This window comes from Oculina patagonica, chromosome 1 (assembly GCF_052425735.1).
Source record: "Oculina patagonica isolate OP01 chromosome 1, crgOcupat, whole genome shotgun sequence".
NCBI lineage: Eukaryota > Metazoa > Cnidaria > Anthozoa > Scleractinia > Oculinidae > Oculina > Oculina patagonica.
In genome coordinates this window covers 4755698-4772879 of record NC_135758.1, presented here as the reverse complement: position 1 = coordinate 4772879, position 17182 = coordinate 4755698, and the positions used below count along the sequence as shown (strand labels likewise).

Here is a 17182-nt window from a genome sequence, read left to right as displayed (position 1 = left end):
TATCCGATTTTCTACAAAGCGATCAAAACCACATTGTATTTATGCACTCTCCTGAGACTGTAAGCACTTTCTTCCATCTTGGAACACTGTTTATACAGCTTTCGTACCAACGAAAGGTCTTTTTCTCAGTCATTAAAATGAACATCTCGCGCAGGAAGTTTGAATGCAAACAAACATTACATTGCATATGACTTGTGAATTTTTTCTAAAAATGGTACGGTGTGATGCAACAAAGATCATTGTAATAATACATCAGTTATAGTAGTACCCATTTAGGTAGTCCATGGACCTAAGGCCAGTGCTTTGACCTCATCCAATAATAATCATTAAAGGCGACAATATGTACTCACTACTCTTTGATTACTGATAGTAAATATAATTATATAAAAGCCGGGGCAGCTTTAGTGAAAACAATAACTAGTCAAAATAATATATTTGATGCGCGCCAAGTAATTTGTTGGATGCGAATATTCTTTATATTTTGAGCAAAAAATATTCTCTTCTGGCATTTCTTATATAAAAGAGGTCATCATGAACAAAATAGGAGGATCTAGCGTGGATTCGAGAAAACGAAGCGGAAATGTGATTTCAAGCGTTTTGAGAAGCAGTTGCAAACTTTGATGTCAGATGTAACAAGTTGAAAAATAAATTCTCAATCATCAATTGTGTTTTGGAAAATGAAAAACTGACACTTCCTTGTAGGATCTAGCTAGGAAATTTCATTTTCTAATTCCCAGAGGAACGAATTACGGATTTCTGATTTTTGTTACTTTCCAAAGCGAACAGTATAAAATGAACTTAACAGCGTAGTTCATTCTAAGCAAGGTATACGAGCTAGTCAGCTTAGCTTAAGACTTCCGTTTCAAACGGCGTCGCCGTGGTAAGTGTAACCTTGATTGTTTTGTATGCATTATTTTTACCATTTAATTGAAACATAACTATTATAAAACAAGAAGTTGCACACAGCTTTCACTCGGGCGATGAGTGTTTCGTGTGCTTTTGCCAGGTAACTTAATTAATTTTTGAAGGGAACAAGGGAAGTTTTGGCAATAACTACCAAGTTTCCGTGTGATCTTTGCGAGTATTAAAATATTGATCTATATCCTGGCGCTTATGTTACATATTATTGCGTTATCTCGTCTTAAAACATTCCTGACTGGTGCCGAACATCAGATTTCATGCCTCTTATGCTTATTTGTCCATAGCGTTTTATGAGTGATTACCATGCACGCTTCAAGGAAGTGAATTGTAATCAAAGCATTTCGGTTTTAAAGGGACCGTGTCACGGATTTTAGACAAACTTAGGCATAGGAAATGACCATCAAATTTGTTTAAATGTATAAAATAACCTCTTAAAACAGTGAAGGAATATTTAAATAACACACCAAATGCAAAAGAAGGTACGGATGGCGAAAAGTGTCGAAGATTGAAACGGATTGCGAAGTGGGCTTTTGAAATATGGTCCGGCGGAACAGTTTTCAAAATTAATCTTGTCTGCTTGTAACTTTCATTTACGACGCCCGGGAGACACATTTAGCTGCAAGGAAGCTATGGTTTTGTCATTTAGTATCAAAGAATTAATTTCTTTGCAAACAGTTAGTTTCATAGCGAATATTTGGCAAAATTTAGCAGATTTAATAACATAAGATTAACTTAGACGTGACATAGTCCCTTTAAGTTCCTCGTATGCCGTCCCGCCTCGTTTTAAATTTCTCCTAACCCGCATCCCGCAACAATTTTAAACTCATCCCGCATTCAACATCTGCTGCATCATGAGGTCACGTGATAATTTGTTTTCTCGGAATCTCGGGAAACCCCCGAGTGTTTCGTAGTTTCACTTTCCAAAGCGAACTTCGCCGCGGTAAGTACAACTAACCTTGTATTGTACGGCCTCTGTCTAAACTTGTTAAGAACATATATACTTTTGCTTTCTTTGATAGCCACAACATTTAGAAAATAACCGTCAAAACGATGATTAATCGAAATCCCGATCTGATTTTTATTTAGATACAAAGCTGTTTATTTTTGCGATCTCGTGTCTGTAATTATTAGAAGGCGGAAGAATGAAATCGATCAAATCGTGCAAAATACATTATGAAGTCAACACAAAATAGTCGATTTACGGTTTTCCGTGTATTGAAATAAGAATGAAGAATTACAACAGTTCGAGCAAGATCAGTTCTTTCTTGATGGCCTTGTTTGTCGTCAAGTCGGTCTTTCTGAAAGGTGAAGTCGCTTCACAAGTCAACAACAAAATGAAAATGAATTTGAAACTTTCTGACTATCCCTTCTGCATTTAACAATGAATGGACGTGGCAAAGGATGTAATCTTTAGAAGAAATGTTTCTTTTTGTGTTTTTACAGAAATCTTGGTCGTTTTTAATTTGTATTTGTCTTTGTCTAGATTTGACGCTTTCCTTACAGGAAAAGTCCCTCAGTGTTTTCAGTCAACGATCACTTTTGGTTTCGTTTTTGGCAGAAGATCGAGAAACTAAACTAAACTCGGTAAGTTTGTGTCTCACTTCAAACCGCTGCTACTAAAACCTTCTTAAGCTCAAAATGTAAACGGGCGAAACAACGTCCCTGGTTTTATATGAACAAAAAAATTAAATTGCAAATTACAATAAGCGTGACAATGAATGCTCTAGAATTCCTAGTAACAGCTTTAACGGAGGCGTCATTAAGATTTTTGTATTTTTGTTAGCGGAAAAGATATGTGGTCCAGTTAACAGTCACTTCTCTTACGAAATATCATGCACTCTTCAAGAAAGTGAATTCAGAGCAATTCTGTTTTAACTTCCTCGTATGCCGTCCCACCTCGTTTTGAAATTTCTACTAACCCGCATCCCGCATCCCGCATTCAACACCTGCTGCATGATGACGTCACGTGATAATCTGTTTGATAGAGAGATAAATAAAACTTTATTTTAACACGATAATAATAAAAGCTATAAGCTTGTGGGGTCGTGCATTTAAATTTAACTAGGCTAAGATTAAAATTACAATTCTTACATTTACAGTAAAATTAATTGTTTTCTCGGAATCTCGGGAAACCCCCGAGTGTTACGTAGTTCAGTTCACTTTCCAAAGCGAACTTCGCCGTGGTAAGTACAACTCACCTTGTGTTGCCTCTGTCGAAACAAGTTAGGAATATATATACTTTGCTTTCTTTGATAGCCACGACATTTAGAAAATCACCGTCGAAGCGATAATGAATCGAAATCCCGATCTGATTTTTATTTAGATACAAAGCTGTTTGTTTCTGTGATCTGATAACCATTACTGTGGAAAGAAAGGCGGAAGAATGAAATCGATCAAATCGTGCAAACTATATCATGAATTAAAGCGAACACAAAATGGTCGATTTACGGTCTTTCGTGTATTGAAATAAGAATGAAGAATTACAACAGAGCGAAAAAGATAAGTTCTTTCTTGATGGCCTTTTTTGTCGTCAAGCTAGTCGGTTATCTGAAAGGTGAATTCGCTTAACAAGTCAACAACAAAATGAAATACTATGCACGCTTCAAGAAAGTGATATCTAAACAATTTTGTTTTAAGTTCCTCGTATACCGTCCCGTCTCGTTTTAAATTTCTCCTAACCCGCGTCCCGCAACAATTTTAAACTCATCCCGCATTCAACACCTGCTGCATGATTATGTCACGTGATAATCTGTTTTCTCGGAATATTGAGAGCCCCTGAGTGTTTGTAGTTTAACTTTTCAAAAAAAAACTTCGCCGTGGTAAGTACAACAGCCTAGCATTATATGGCATCTGTCTAGACTTTTGCTTTCTTTGATAGCCACGACGTTCATAAAATCGCCGTCAAAAGCGACGAGTAATCGAAATCCCGAACTAATTTTCATTTACATACAAAACTGTTTGTTTCTGGGATCTCATGTCTTTTATTATGGAAAGGTGGAAGAATGAAATCGGTCAAATCGTGCAAAATACATTATGAAGTGAAGTGAACACAAAATGGTCGATTTACGGGCTTTCGTGTATTGAAATAAGAATGAAGAATTACAACAGAGCGAACAAGATCGGTTCTTTCTTGATGGCCTTATTTGTCTTCAGAGCAATTCGGTCTTTTCGAAAGGTGAATTCGCTTAACAAGTCAACAACAAAATGAAAATGAATTGAAACTTTCCGACTATCCCGTCTGCATTTAACAAAGAATGGAAAGGATGTAAACTTTAGAACAAATGTTTTTACAGGGCTTGAAATTTGGTTGTTTTAATTTGTATTTGTCTTTGTCTGACGCTTTCCTTACAGGGAAAGTCCCTCAGTGTTTTCAGTCGGTTACAACTTTTGGTTCCGTTTTTGGCAGAAGATCGATAAACTAAACTGAACGCGGTAAGTTTGTGTCTCACTTCAAACCGTCGCTACTATTACAACCTTAACCGGCGAAACAGCGTCCCTGGCCGGTCTTATATGAACAAAAGATCACAAAAATTAAAATTACAAATTACAATAAGCGTGACAATGAATGTTTTAGAACTCGAGAACTTAAACGAAACCGTTATCAAGTTTTTCGTATTTTTGTTAGCGGAAATGACATGTGTTCATTAACAGTCACTTCTTGAGCAGATTACCATGCACGCTTCGAGAAAGTGAAATCAGAGCAATTCTGTTTTAAGTTTCTCGTTTGCCGTCCCGCCTCGTTTTAAGTTTCTCCTAACCCGCATCCCGCATTAATTTTAAACCTGTCCCGCATTCAACACCTGCTGCATGATGAGGTCACGTGATAATCTTTTTTCTCGGAATATTGAGAGTCCCTGAGTGTTTCGTAGTTTTACTTTCCAAAGTGAACTTCGTCGTGGTAAGTACAACCAACCTTGTTTTGTATTGCCTCTATCTTAACCAGTTTAGAATATGCGGCACGATTTTGTTGTCACGATGCTGACAAAACAAAGCGATGGTCAAACGCAAACCTTGGATTGTTACCATAAAAATTGATCAAATCATGCGAACTTAGATGAAGAGAGGTAATTCACAGGCTTTCGCGTTTTGAAATTAGAATGAAGAATTACAACAGACCGAGCAAGATCAAGAGCAAGATTCGTGATTCTTCAAGAGCAAGTTTTGTCTTAAGTTACCTTCAGTTGTCTTCAGACCAAGTCGATCTTTCTATGACAGGAAGCGGACATGTAAACTCGATAAATAAGGCGACGCCAAAATGTAAAAACTTTAAAAGTACGAAACTGGTCTGTTTGTATTTATCAAAGAATAGAGACAGAAAAGCATGTAAAACATTTAAGTAAAAAGATGTTTATTTGGTTTTGACTGTTTGTTTTGTGCAGTGTTTGAAATTTGGTTGTATTTGCTTGTTGCCGGTATTTCAATTTCAAAGTGTATTTGTCTTTGTTTGTCGCTTGGCTTGCAGGGAAATTCCCTCAGTGTTATTTCAGTTTATCACTTTTGGTTTCACCTTTGCAAGGAGATAAGGAAACGGAACGGTAAGTTTATATCTTACTTCAAACCGTAAGATGTTTTTGACTGATAATTGTGTATGTATGCTCATGGAATTTTTACCGCGAGAGATTTGCATGAATCGCGTGACTTATTTTCGTTGTTGTGTGAACGCCAACAGTAAGTCACGCGAGGTCACGCAAATAAAGGCTCTCTAGAAGTAACTTTTGTCAGTTCGTCTTGCTGACCCGTATAACTTCGGTTTGATTCTGTTGATCTAACAACAGCGATGAGCAGAAATTAATTAATAGCAGGTTGAGATAATTGCGGTATATTTCATTTCCTACGCTATTGAAAAACAGAGCGAGAAATAACATAACGAACAATACAGCACAGGGACCCCGCAGAGGGAGTGGCTGCGGGTCAAAAGCCCCCCCCCCCCCCCCCCTTTTTGTGCAGTAAAATTGAAAAAATAATAAATTGAGAAAGAAACGAAATATTACTGAAAACAATTTGTTTCGTTTGTGTTATATTTTATTAACTGGGCAGAGCGCCGTGGTTACTCACCCTAGACCTCCACTCGGTGATAAAACTGTCACTATCAGCGGCATTTGAGAAGTCACGTGATTCAAAGCCAAAGTAAATAAATCACCCAGGGATATTCCCCTGGCGTGATGGCGTAGGTCTCGTGCCTTGACACATTCTTGCTGGGTTTGCAATTTTAGTTTCGATTCCAAAAATAAGCTGGCTCAAAACACTTGCATGACACACGAAAAATAACACAGAAAATAACAGTTAGCTCCTGGTCAGGAGTGATCAAATATAATATTATTCACATGAAACATATAATATCAAGAACATTTAACAATTATTCGATGGTCAAACGTGGAAAGCCAGCCAATATTTTGTCGGATAACGGTACCAACTTCGTTGGGGCCGAGAAAGAGCTTCGAGAAGCTGTCAAGCGCCTAGATAGCGAGCGAATTGGTGACCAACTCTCTGCCGATGGGGTGCTGTGGCACTTCAATCCCCCGTCCTCGCCACACTTTGAGGCGTTTGAGAGCGCCTTGTTCAGTCTGCCAAAAGAGCGCTAAAGGCGGTGGCAGGAAAGTAGTGTGTCAATGATGAAACGTTACTCACGTTTATGGCTGAAGTGGAGTCCTTACTGAATGGTCGCCCCCTTACTCATGTTAGTACTGATCATCGCGACGAAGAAGCTTTGACGCCGAATCACTTTCTGATTGGCCGAGGAAACCCTAGTCTCCTTCGCAGCCGCTTTTTGGGACGTCACGCAATTGCGCGACGTCCCAAAAAGCGGCTGCGAAGGAGACTAAGGAAACCCTAACGTCCCGCCAGATGTCGTCTATGACAAGGACTTGTGTAGTCGTAAGAGGTGGAAGCACGCTCAAGTAATGACCCAGCACTTCTGGAAACGATGGCTCAGAGAATGTCTTCCAGCGCTGACGGAACGCCGAAAGTGGACAAATGACGCCCGTAATGTTCGTGAAGGAGACCTCGTCCTCGTCGTCGATGAGAATTCCCCTCGCGGGTGTTGGCCACTAGCTCGAGTACTAAGAGTGCTTCCCGGAGACGACGGGAGAGTCAGAGCAGCCGAAGTCCGTACCAAGAGTGGGACCTACATCCGTCCTGTTGTTAAACTGTGTTTACTAGAAGGTGCGAAGTAGTATTCGTCGCCTCGCCCCGCCGTCGAACAGGGGGGGGGGGGGGGGGAGGATGTTCGCGACAAAACTGAACACGTGATCAGATGTCACGCAACTTTGTTATCGCTTTCGAGTCGTGTTAGGTAATAATTTCCGATGTTTGTATGTCAGGAGCAGCTGATTAAATCTGTCAAGTTAACCGTTTCGTCGTTCGTTTTATCACGTTGAATTCATCCCATTCATCCGTCTAAACAACTGATATAGCAGAATTGCAAAGTGGACAGCTGTTTAGCCCTGATTGGTGGTCATCACCACAGTGTAGCAAATCTAAATGACGTTACCTCGAAAGCCGAAGCAAATAAACTGCACAATAACCCATACCCTGTATTAAGTTTCGTACTTTGAACTTAGTTCTCCCCAGAATCACGCACTGTAAAGGAGGGGTGCGCACCCCCTGCACCCTCCCCCTAGATCCACCCCTGCACTGCCACATCAAGCTGCATCACGTGTTTCGGGGAAAAAGTGTCACGATATTAGAGAGGTTAAGCATGACGTTTACGGCAAACGGCAAACGGCAAAAATAATTCTGATTTTGCTCGCTTTTTCTTTAGCACTTAAATAAAGCCAGTCGAAAAATAGGAAAAAAATCCATTAATCACAGTAAATGCAAACAATTTCCCTAAATTGTATAAACGGCTAAAATCAGACACCAAAAGTTAGATTTTTGCCGTTTGCCATTTGCCGTAAACGTCATGCTTAACCTCTCTAATGTCTCCTCTTACGCAACGAGAGTAGAATCGACACGGATCTTCATCAACGAAAACTTAACCTCCTATCGTCGCCGCATCATGTCTAGGGCTAACGAGAAACGTAGAGATGGAGAACTACTGAGCGCTTGGTCGATGGACGGAACAATTTACGTGAAGACCTCGCCGGACGGGAGATCCATCAAAATCTTCGAACTAGAGGACCTCGACAATCTGTAGCCTGCTAAGAAGTTTGTTTTCTTTTTGGAAGAGGGGACAGACTCTGTCTGTTTGGAACTGTGACTTATCACTCTACCCTGTTTGTTAAAGGTTTAGTTGTTCTCTCTTGTGTTGCTGTGTGTATTTGTTTTTGTACGTTGTTTGGATTGTTTACACTTCAGTTTTTTTTTTCTTTTCGTAATTTAATCCTTTTTTCTCTGCTCTATCAAGTAATACGAATACAGGTAGTTTTTCCAAATTTGACATTTTATCACTCAACGTTCGGGGAATCAGAGATCAAATCAAGAGGAGGAGTATATTCTTATATCTAAAAGACCAAAAAGCAAATATTTATTTTTTACAAGGAACATTTTCAGAGCGAGCCGATGAAAATATTTGGAGAAAAGAATGGGGTGGCGAGCTGTTTTTCTCACATGGCACCACGCACAGTAAAGGTGTGTGTATTTTAATTAATTCCTTTGTACAACTAAAAGTTGATTACTCATATGCTAATGACTCGGGCAATATTGTGTTGATTACAATCATTCTTAATGGACAAAAATTATGACTGTGCAATATTTACGCCCCTAATGATCAGGCCAATCAACTGCTATTCATGCAAGAACTTAACAATTGCATAATCGATAAGTCGGAGCTCACCTCGCTAATTGTCGGGGGAGATTGGAACTGTACTTAATCAAAACAAGATAAGATCGGTGGTGCACCGTGGAAACCGTCTAATTACCGTTATCTCATTTTGACCACTATGGAAATGTTCGACTTAGTGGATATTCAAAGAATGCGCCATCCAAAGTTACGCAAATTCACGTACGAATCAAAATCTCTTAAACTTAAATCTAGGATTGACTTTTTCTTAATTGCAAAATGTCTCTCTGGGGAAGTAAAGAATTCGGAAATTTACCATGCAATCGCGCCTGACCATAACGCAATTTACATTTCACTATCTCGGCACAGCAAACCTCCTCGGGGACCAGGACTCTGGAAATTTAATAACACCCTATTGAATGATATGCAGTATGTTAGTACGGTTCGTGATACATACGCTCACGCGTGCAGTTATTATAGCCATGTCACGGATAAGAGGCTCTTTTGGGAGCTAATGAAAATGGAAATTAGATCTGCGACTATTTCCTTTTCCAAAAGAAAAGCCAAATTGTATCAGCAACCGAGAACAGGAGCTAAGGCATAGAATAGACCAACTTGATGTTATTATCTGCGATAATTTTTCTTCCCGCCCTAACATCGATGAAGTACTAGGGGGGTATGAGAGACTGAAAATAGAACTTAAATCGATTTACGAAGAAAAAGGAAAGCAGGCAATGTTTAGAGCAAAATGTCGTTGGATAGAAAATGGTGAACGCCCAACCAAGTATTTCTTCAATCTTGAAAAAAGTAATTACAAGAAAAAAACTATCAGTGAACTTTGATTACAAGACGACTCTATTACGTGCAACGAGACAGAGATTCTAGAGCAAATAGAAAATTATTAAAGAAACCTATATACTTCGGATTCAATCTTTTCTGAAACTGCGTATGACACTTTCACTGACAATGTTGAATCCCCTAAGCTTTCAGAGGACGTGAAAGTAGCCTTGGAGGGTCCACTTATGTACGAAGAACGCAAAAAGACACTTGAAACCTTTCAGAACAAGAACATTGAGAAGCTTGAGAAGCTTAAAATCGGGCGCTTTGCCTTGAAAGGCAGGGTTCAGTACAGCAGAAACCACGAAGCAGTTACTTAAGTAGCACTCAGTCCGACTGTGTTTGTGTAAGTCACAGGGCTTGCATGAGCTGTATTAGTGTGCATAATATAATATCTAGAACGTTGTCGAGATTGCATTATTACTTAATGACATGATGGTTTCAATTTATAAATGTATCTCACAAAATACAAATAAACGATTGAAGTAGACGACTAGACAATGTAAAGTTTGACTTAGCAAAGTGCAGTGTATTGGTAATACTGTAAGGTGCGGTTTCACCTGACGGTCGTGTGCTTTTCGGTATTTTCCAGGCATTGCACTTTGATGGGACAGTACTACAACTGTTTACCGGGGAACTACTATTGTCAAGAAAATGATCACAACTTGTTGATGAATGATTGAACATTTGTTTCATACCATTACTGTAATAGCAATTGATGAAGGCTTTTAGTACTGAACCAAAGTATAAGGACTGGGAAATACTGAAACCCATTATCAGCCACCTTAAACGGAAATATCTTGTTGGTGTTTCAAGGAATACAAGGAAACTTCACTCATCCCATGTATCTATGTATTGCGGTATTTTGTAATTTTTTGAGTGATTTTTGGGGATGTTTGGCAGGTGATAGTTTTTTTAAAAGAATTAGTAAAATTTAGACAACTAAGAAATATTGAAAATTTAATGTGAATTTAACATTGGAATTTGAAGTTAGAAATTGGCAGACGGACACCAAACAGTCCCGTGACATCCTGGAGTGTTTTTGCATGGGGGTCAACTGTGTGATGATGTTTCCATTTTTTTCTTCAATCCCCACTGATAAAGAACTGTTGTTGGTGTTATGTTGGTGTTATCACATGTCAAGCCTTTAACAAGGTATGAAAGAACACAAGGATTTAAATTATTCTGGTGCTCAATTTTTGCGTAACTAAAATTAATGTTACTCAAATTCCTGATGGATTCTGTCTTAAACTGTTACGAGCTTAGTATTTCCAAATTATTGCATGTCAATGTAAGGCAAGACAAGACATGCCTTGGTTCTTATGTAATTCTCTTAAAAACACATAAGATATTGACTATAATTTTGTCTGTGCTATGGCAATTCACAGTGGGGTGGTCTTGATGTGTCTTTAACTTGTAGACTGGACTGGACTAGTAAAACGCGGACTTGTAAAACGCCTCTAGACACTTCGAATTCCTTGGCCACAATCATCTTACGGCTCTCTTCAATACATAATGTCTCAAAAAAACAGTAACCTCAGAAAGAAGTCAGAAGCAAATAAGGTCGAAAGACCGAATTTGAACATATAACGGCAAATGTTCTAATGTCACGAACGTAGGAGTCGTGTAGGCCCGTCACCTTTATTTACGATTGACTGTTGATTTCTGGACGGGCCCCGTTCTACCTCGTGCGAGCAATACAAACGACTGCACTCAACAGACGTCAAGTAGTGGAAAGAAAGAAACATATGCACACAACTCATAGCATCAATCCCGTTGTTTTAGTAGGGGTTTGCAGAACGAACATGTGCTATACTGCAAAAACATCTCCACGCTAAAACAGACCATAGAGTGCTCAAAAAAGCTAGAAATATGCCGTCGAAGAAACACACAAGAGCTTCAAACACAAATTGTTTCGCTCGCTAAACCGTTTAGTTTCCGTTTAGTGTCCGCGTTCTACAAGTCCGTGCTTAACAAGCCCTCGTTTTACAAGTCCGCGTTTTACAAGTCCGCGTTTTACTAGTCCTCGTTTTACAAGTCCGCGTTTTACTAGTCCGCGTTTTACTAGTCCGCCTCTTACAAGTCCGCGTTTTACTAGTCCGCGTTATACTAGTCCGCGTTTTACAAGACCGCGTTTTACTAGTCCGCGTTTTACTAGTCCAGTCCAGTCCTCGAAATACAGTATGCCAAAACTCCCCGCCCTCTAAAGATAAGTCCTTGACGGTTCTTGTCGTTTTTCGGTGCCTATTCATCTTCGGCATCTTTCTCATCCACCTCTCGTTCTGTCCTGTGTCTGTCATCACACGAAAGAAAAGCTGATTCTCAAAAAATCTGCCACAAAAGGAAATTGACAAAAACAATATGAAAACCATATATCGAAAGTTTCTTATTCTAAAATTTTATCATACGTCTTAATTCAGAGCTACAAAGAAGTTCCTCCTTTTGAGTTATTGATACTGTTCTTACAGTACCTCTTTCCACTAGCGAAATTTTACAAAATTCCTTCGCGGCGAAAAGGTAGCGCGAATCCAGAACAGACTCCAATCGAGAGTGGGTTAATTCTAGATTACTATTAATTAACTATTACAACATTCATTTTTAAAATAGTTTCCCAAGCCGACTAAGCTAACTAAACGTCGAGTGTATCTTTCAGTAAACAAAACATGCCGTTATGACGCCGGAAATCCAGCTCACGCATACTATACCCCGTGACTCACGCAAACCTCCGACTTACGTGCTACTACAGTCATTCCTTTCTAAACATTTTTTTTGACCACCACCGTACCTTTCTACCCAAAAAACTCATAAAAAACCGCCCGGTTTTAACCTGTTTTAACCTTTCAAAAATTAGAGCGTTCGAAACTAAATAAGATCCGTAATCACAAACAACATACAGCCGTTTACCAGCACTCTTTAAAACTCCTGAAACCCTTCAAAATCAGGCAAAATAAATCTTTGAAATAACCTTTATCAATGTTTCTTATTTTTTATTCAGTTCTATAAAATGCCTTTCATACACTACTGTCAAACAAAAATTTCAATTTCCTCAAAGTTTCAAGACAAAAGAATAACAAATATTTCGTGCACAATGTAATTTGATTGAGCCAATATTATCACGTCTAAAAATACTTCAAGCAATTCAGTGAAAACCCGTTTTTTTTTTCGTATCAACGAAAACCACTTTCGAATAATCAATACATGAAAATAACAATAAGATCAAAAGGAAGAAAGGAACCTTTCTAATTATTTGAAGACTTTCAAAGCCGTGATATTATGCATCCAATCCGCGATAAAATTTAATTACAACAAAATCCAAGTTCTCATTTTGAATTCCATTTTTTTCAGTTGATACCTTTATCCAACTTGTGAAAAATTCCATTCAAGTTCCTATTAATACTGTACATTCCCAATGTTTTGCTCAGGTCTTCAGAAGCGTCTTACTAACCAAATCTAAAATAATTCCAAAACATGCTGTACAAACATTCTACTCTTTGTGACAAACGACTTGACGGCCAATTGTTCGAAATGAAAATCGACACAGTTCTTCCTAAATAAAAAAAAAGTTTTACGGCGGAGTCAGGCTCAAAAAATATACCGCAAGATCACACCCCCATTCATAGTCAGAAACCAGCAAACCATCTAGTTTGCTAAAAAAAAACACTGCGTGACATCAATGACGTTACCTTTTTCATTTACAAAAATAACTTTAACTTGTCAAAGTAAGTGCAATTTCACAATGGTGAATATATCGGCCCAGTTCTCGGCCGGGTCCAGTTCTCGGCCACTTTGTGTTTAACGCGTTTTTTCACACTCCAGTTGAATCAAAAAGAAAAGGTATTTCCTTCAAACGATAGACTGATTCATGTGCTTTAAGTATCTTGAGTTTGATCGTTCAATTCGATATAGAAAGCTCACACGTCGAGTTTACGCGGAGGTAGTTGTTTGTTTACGGCTCCAAATTCATGGATGTAGTTAAATTCGTATTTTATCCAAAAGCCCCCACCATACGAGCTAATTTTTGGCATGTGAAACGTAGAATAATTCAGCTTTCTGCTTTAGTTAACTTTTCGTTGAACCGTTGTATTTTTTGGTCTTAATTTACTTCGAAATTTTTTCTTGCGACGTTTGCGTATTTGCCAGTTCTCGGCCACCCTGCTCGCTATCACAGCTTAGCGCTTGGTTTTTAATATAATTTCATCTGCTGCTGCCAGAATGAAAGAAATAAATGTTTTAAAAATAAAGTTCAATCTTATCTCTAAGTTTTGAGCTGACTCTTGTCTTGTCTATTATTTCTACAACACCTAAATCTTTCAAGACCTTTTCACTGCAAAATAAACCATCTAAATGCACGGGTCACACAATGCGGTTTTGCCAGAACCTGCACATAGGCAACTAGGCGCGTTAAAATCCTTCTTTTCTAAAGTAAAACAAAGCATCATAAAAATAATTTGGGATCGATATAGTATAAATAGGTTTACAGAGTGATTTTATGACTGTGAAAATTAATTGAGCATTTTTTTACAGATAATTACGCACAAGCTTTTTAGTGGCTGAGAACTGGGCCAAGGTGGCCGAGAACTGGGCCCACAAATGGAGCTTTTATTTTTATTATTGCTCGGGCAAATTAATTTTTGACCGGTCGATAGCTTTACACCAAAAAGCTGAATAATGTAGCTAGCTCTGGGAGAAATTTCAAGTTCCTGCGGTTCTTCTGAGGTAAGAAATACAAGTTTACGTCAAAAGTGGCCGAGAGCTGGGCCAAGGTGGCCGAGAACTGGGCCCACAAATGGAGCTTTTATTTTTATTATTGCTCGGGCAAATTAATTTTTGACCGGTCGATAGCTTTACACCAAAAAGCTGAATAATGTAGCTAGCTCTGGGAGAAATTTCAAGTTCCTGCGGTTCTTCTGAGGTAAGAAATACAAGTTTACGTCAAAAGTGGCCGAGAACTGGGCCAAGGTGGCCGAGAACTGGGCCCACAAATGGAGCTTTTATTTTTATTATTGCTCGGGCAAATTAATTTTTGACCGGTCGATAGCTTTACACCAAAAAGCTGAATAATGTAGCTAGCTCTGCGAGAAATTTCAAGTTCCTGCGGTTCTTCTGAGGTAAGAAATACAAGTTTACGTCAAAAGTGGCCGAGAACTGGGCCAAGGTGGCCGAGAACTGGGCCCACAAATGGAGCTTTTATTTTTATTATTGCTCGGGCAAATTAATTTTTGACCGGTCGATAGCTTTACACCAAAAAGCTGAATAATGTAGCTAGCTCTGCGAGAAATTTCAAGTTCCTGCGGTTCTTCTGAGGTAAGAAATACAAGTTTACGTCAAAAGTGGCCGAGAACTGGGCCCCATACTGTACTTTGCACCGTAAGCTTTTTTCTCTGTCCTTCCGCCGAAGCAAAAAAACACAACCTGATTACACATTAACCCAAAAGTCGACCAAGTGTGCCTGCAACGATTTCCTGTCAAAACTAAAATGAAAACCATTGCGGTATGCGTCACCCGTAGCGGTTTTGTAGCAACCCCGAGCTATCCCCGTCTTTTTGGCCGCGCCAGGAGACTACGCTCTAGGACGACCAAAGGGTAAACCTTAAATCGGCCACGCCCGATTAATGATAAAGCACCGGGAGAAGACGGATTTACAGCTGAATTTTATACCTATTTCTTTGAACTCTTAGGAAATGATCTAATAGCAAGTTTTAACGAAGCGCACGAGAAAGGTAAACTCTCCATTTCACAACGATGGGGAATAATTACTCTAACACCGAAAGAAGACGGATCACTTCTAGATCTTTCAAACTGGAGACCGATTACGCTGCTTAACGATGATCTTAAAGTAGCATCAAAAGCAATAGCCAAACGCATTGAACCGGCACTGCCAAACCTGATCCATCCTGACCAAACAGGCTTTGTAAAAGGGAGATACATTGGAGAAAATATCCGACTTATAAGTGACATAATGGAATTTATTTTTTTCTGAAGCATCTCAGCGGTCCGGAATCCTGAATCCTTTAATCTGATTGGCTAATTGCGCGCGCTCCAGCGGTCCGGTTTTTCTCAACCGGACCCCGCATACGGACCGCTCACAGCGCGAAATCATTTTGCACCTTTGAGTCTAACGAACACATGAAAGTTTTGCTCCCCAAAGACAAAAATAGCCTCACCATCCATTGTTAATGCTAAAGGACAAAAAAGCAGTGGAATTAAAAGCCTCAAAGTTCTTCAAAAGGCGAGGTATTTATTTATTTCTCAACAAAATCGAGTTGTAGTTTACCGTTCGCAGTTTGCCGTTGTTTGTTTATCTCGCAATGATTTTCACGCCATTGCGGTAAAATTCATTCGGTTTTTTAGACTCTATCTATGTGCTAAACTGCACTGTTTATCTGTCACTTTTTGCTTAAACAGAACACTATTTACCATCATTCAAGGAAATGAGATTCTTTGATTAAAAACGGACAAATTAATTATCACAATATTGTGCCGTACGCAGACGCTACGCATTTCATTCAGTTCGGGCACTGTTTATCAGAATAAAAATCAACGCAGAGATTATTAATTTGTTAAATACAAGGGTATTAATAGCTTGTTAAACTGCTTTTCGGTCAAGGAGTATTTTTGAATTAGAAAAGTAGGCTTAGCAAAGTTGAAAAAGCTTCTATCAAGACTTTTCAAAACATTTATTAAAGCTTATAGGAAATTGTTCGGGAAGCCGAAATCGATTTAAAAGTGTTAGGTTTTATGGCATATTTGTGCTATGCTTTAGTATGAGTTCATTTACTTTTCTTGATTTCCTGCATTGTAAATTAAGCTGAACATTTCTTGAGTACGGTTCATTTTAAGCGAAGCTATTAATTTTTATTCGAAATTAATGTTTGTCTTGCTTAATGCTTGACTCTAGCTTGCTTGTCAATCAAGTCGGACTTAACATTGAAATCAAATCCGCGCGTATACAAACAAAGATTTTGTGACAGATTTTTTCACGGTTTCTTAAATCCAAACAAACTTAAGTAGGAAAAAAATAAAAACGTTATTTACCGGCCCAGGTCGGTCCGTATTGGGAAAAACTGTACCCTCGGTCTTGAGCACTGCCCTCGGCCTGCGGCCTCGGGCCGTACTCAAGACCTCGGGTACAGTTTTTCCCAATACGGACCTCCCGGCCGGCAAATAACATATATATACGAGTCTACAAAACCTGCCTGGCATTCTAACGTCTCTAGACTTCCGTAAAGCTTTTGACTCGATTGAATGGCCCTTTATAATGAAGACGCTAGACCACCTAAATTTTGGCAGTGACATCAAGCGCTGGATTAAGATATTCTACACGAACATAGAAAGTGCGGTGCAAAATAATGGTTTTATAACCGGCTGGTTTAAGCCATCAAAAGGAGTTCGACAAGGTTGCCCGCTCTCTCCTTATCTGTTCATTCTATCTGCGGAGGTACTCTCAAATAAGATACGTCAAGATTCCAACGTGAGAGGAATCAAGGTCTTCGGTAAGGAAATCAAGCTGACCCAATTCGCTGATGATACAACTCTATTCAATGCGGACATACAATCTTTAGAAATGGTCCTAAAAATTGTTGGGGATTTCGGAAGAATTGCTGGTTTGTCTCTAAATGTAAAGAAAACGAAAGCGCTTTGGTTAGGGAAATGGAAAAGTAATAGAAATAAGCCTCTGGGTTTAAAGTGGTTCCACAGCCCTGT

General features: G+C 39.0%; 3 protein-coding genes across 5 annotated transcripts in view; 2 read left to right on the top strand and 1 right to left on the bottom strand.

Moving 5' to 3' along the window:
- LOC144648597 (uncharacterized) overlaps positions 1-17182 on the bottom strand; it is a 701885-nt gene that overhangs the window by 437193 nt on the left and 247510 nt on the right.
- LOC144649639 (uncharacterized) overlaps positions 1-17182 on the top strand; it is a 187879-nt gene that overhangs the window by 103054 nt on the left and 67643 nt on the right. The gene's annotated exons all lie outside the window — the stretch shown is intronic.
- LOC144652372 (uncharacterized) overlaps positions 1-17182 on the top strand; it is a 107687-nt gene that overhangs the window by 46471 nt on the left and 44034 nt on the right. Inside the window, exons 1-2 of one of the 3 annotated variants that reach the window (XM_078512479.1) lie at positions 799-880; positions 2405-2505. The exons of 1 other annotated variant lie outside the window; for it this stretch is intronic. The gene's annotated coding sequence lies outside the window, so the exon portion shown is untranslated. Of the gene's footprint in view, positions 1-798; positions 881-1818; positions 2506-17182 lie in introns of those variants that run through there. One more of the 3 variants, XM_078512421.1, reaches the window with a different exon arrangement.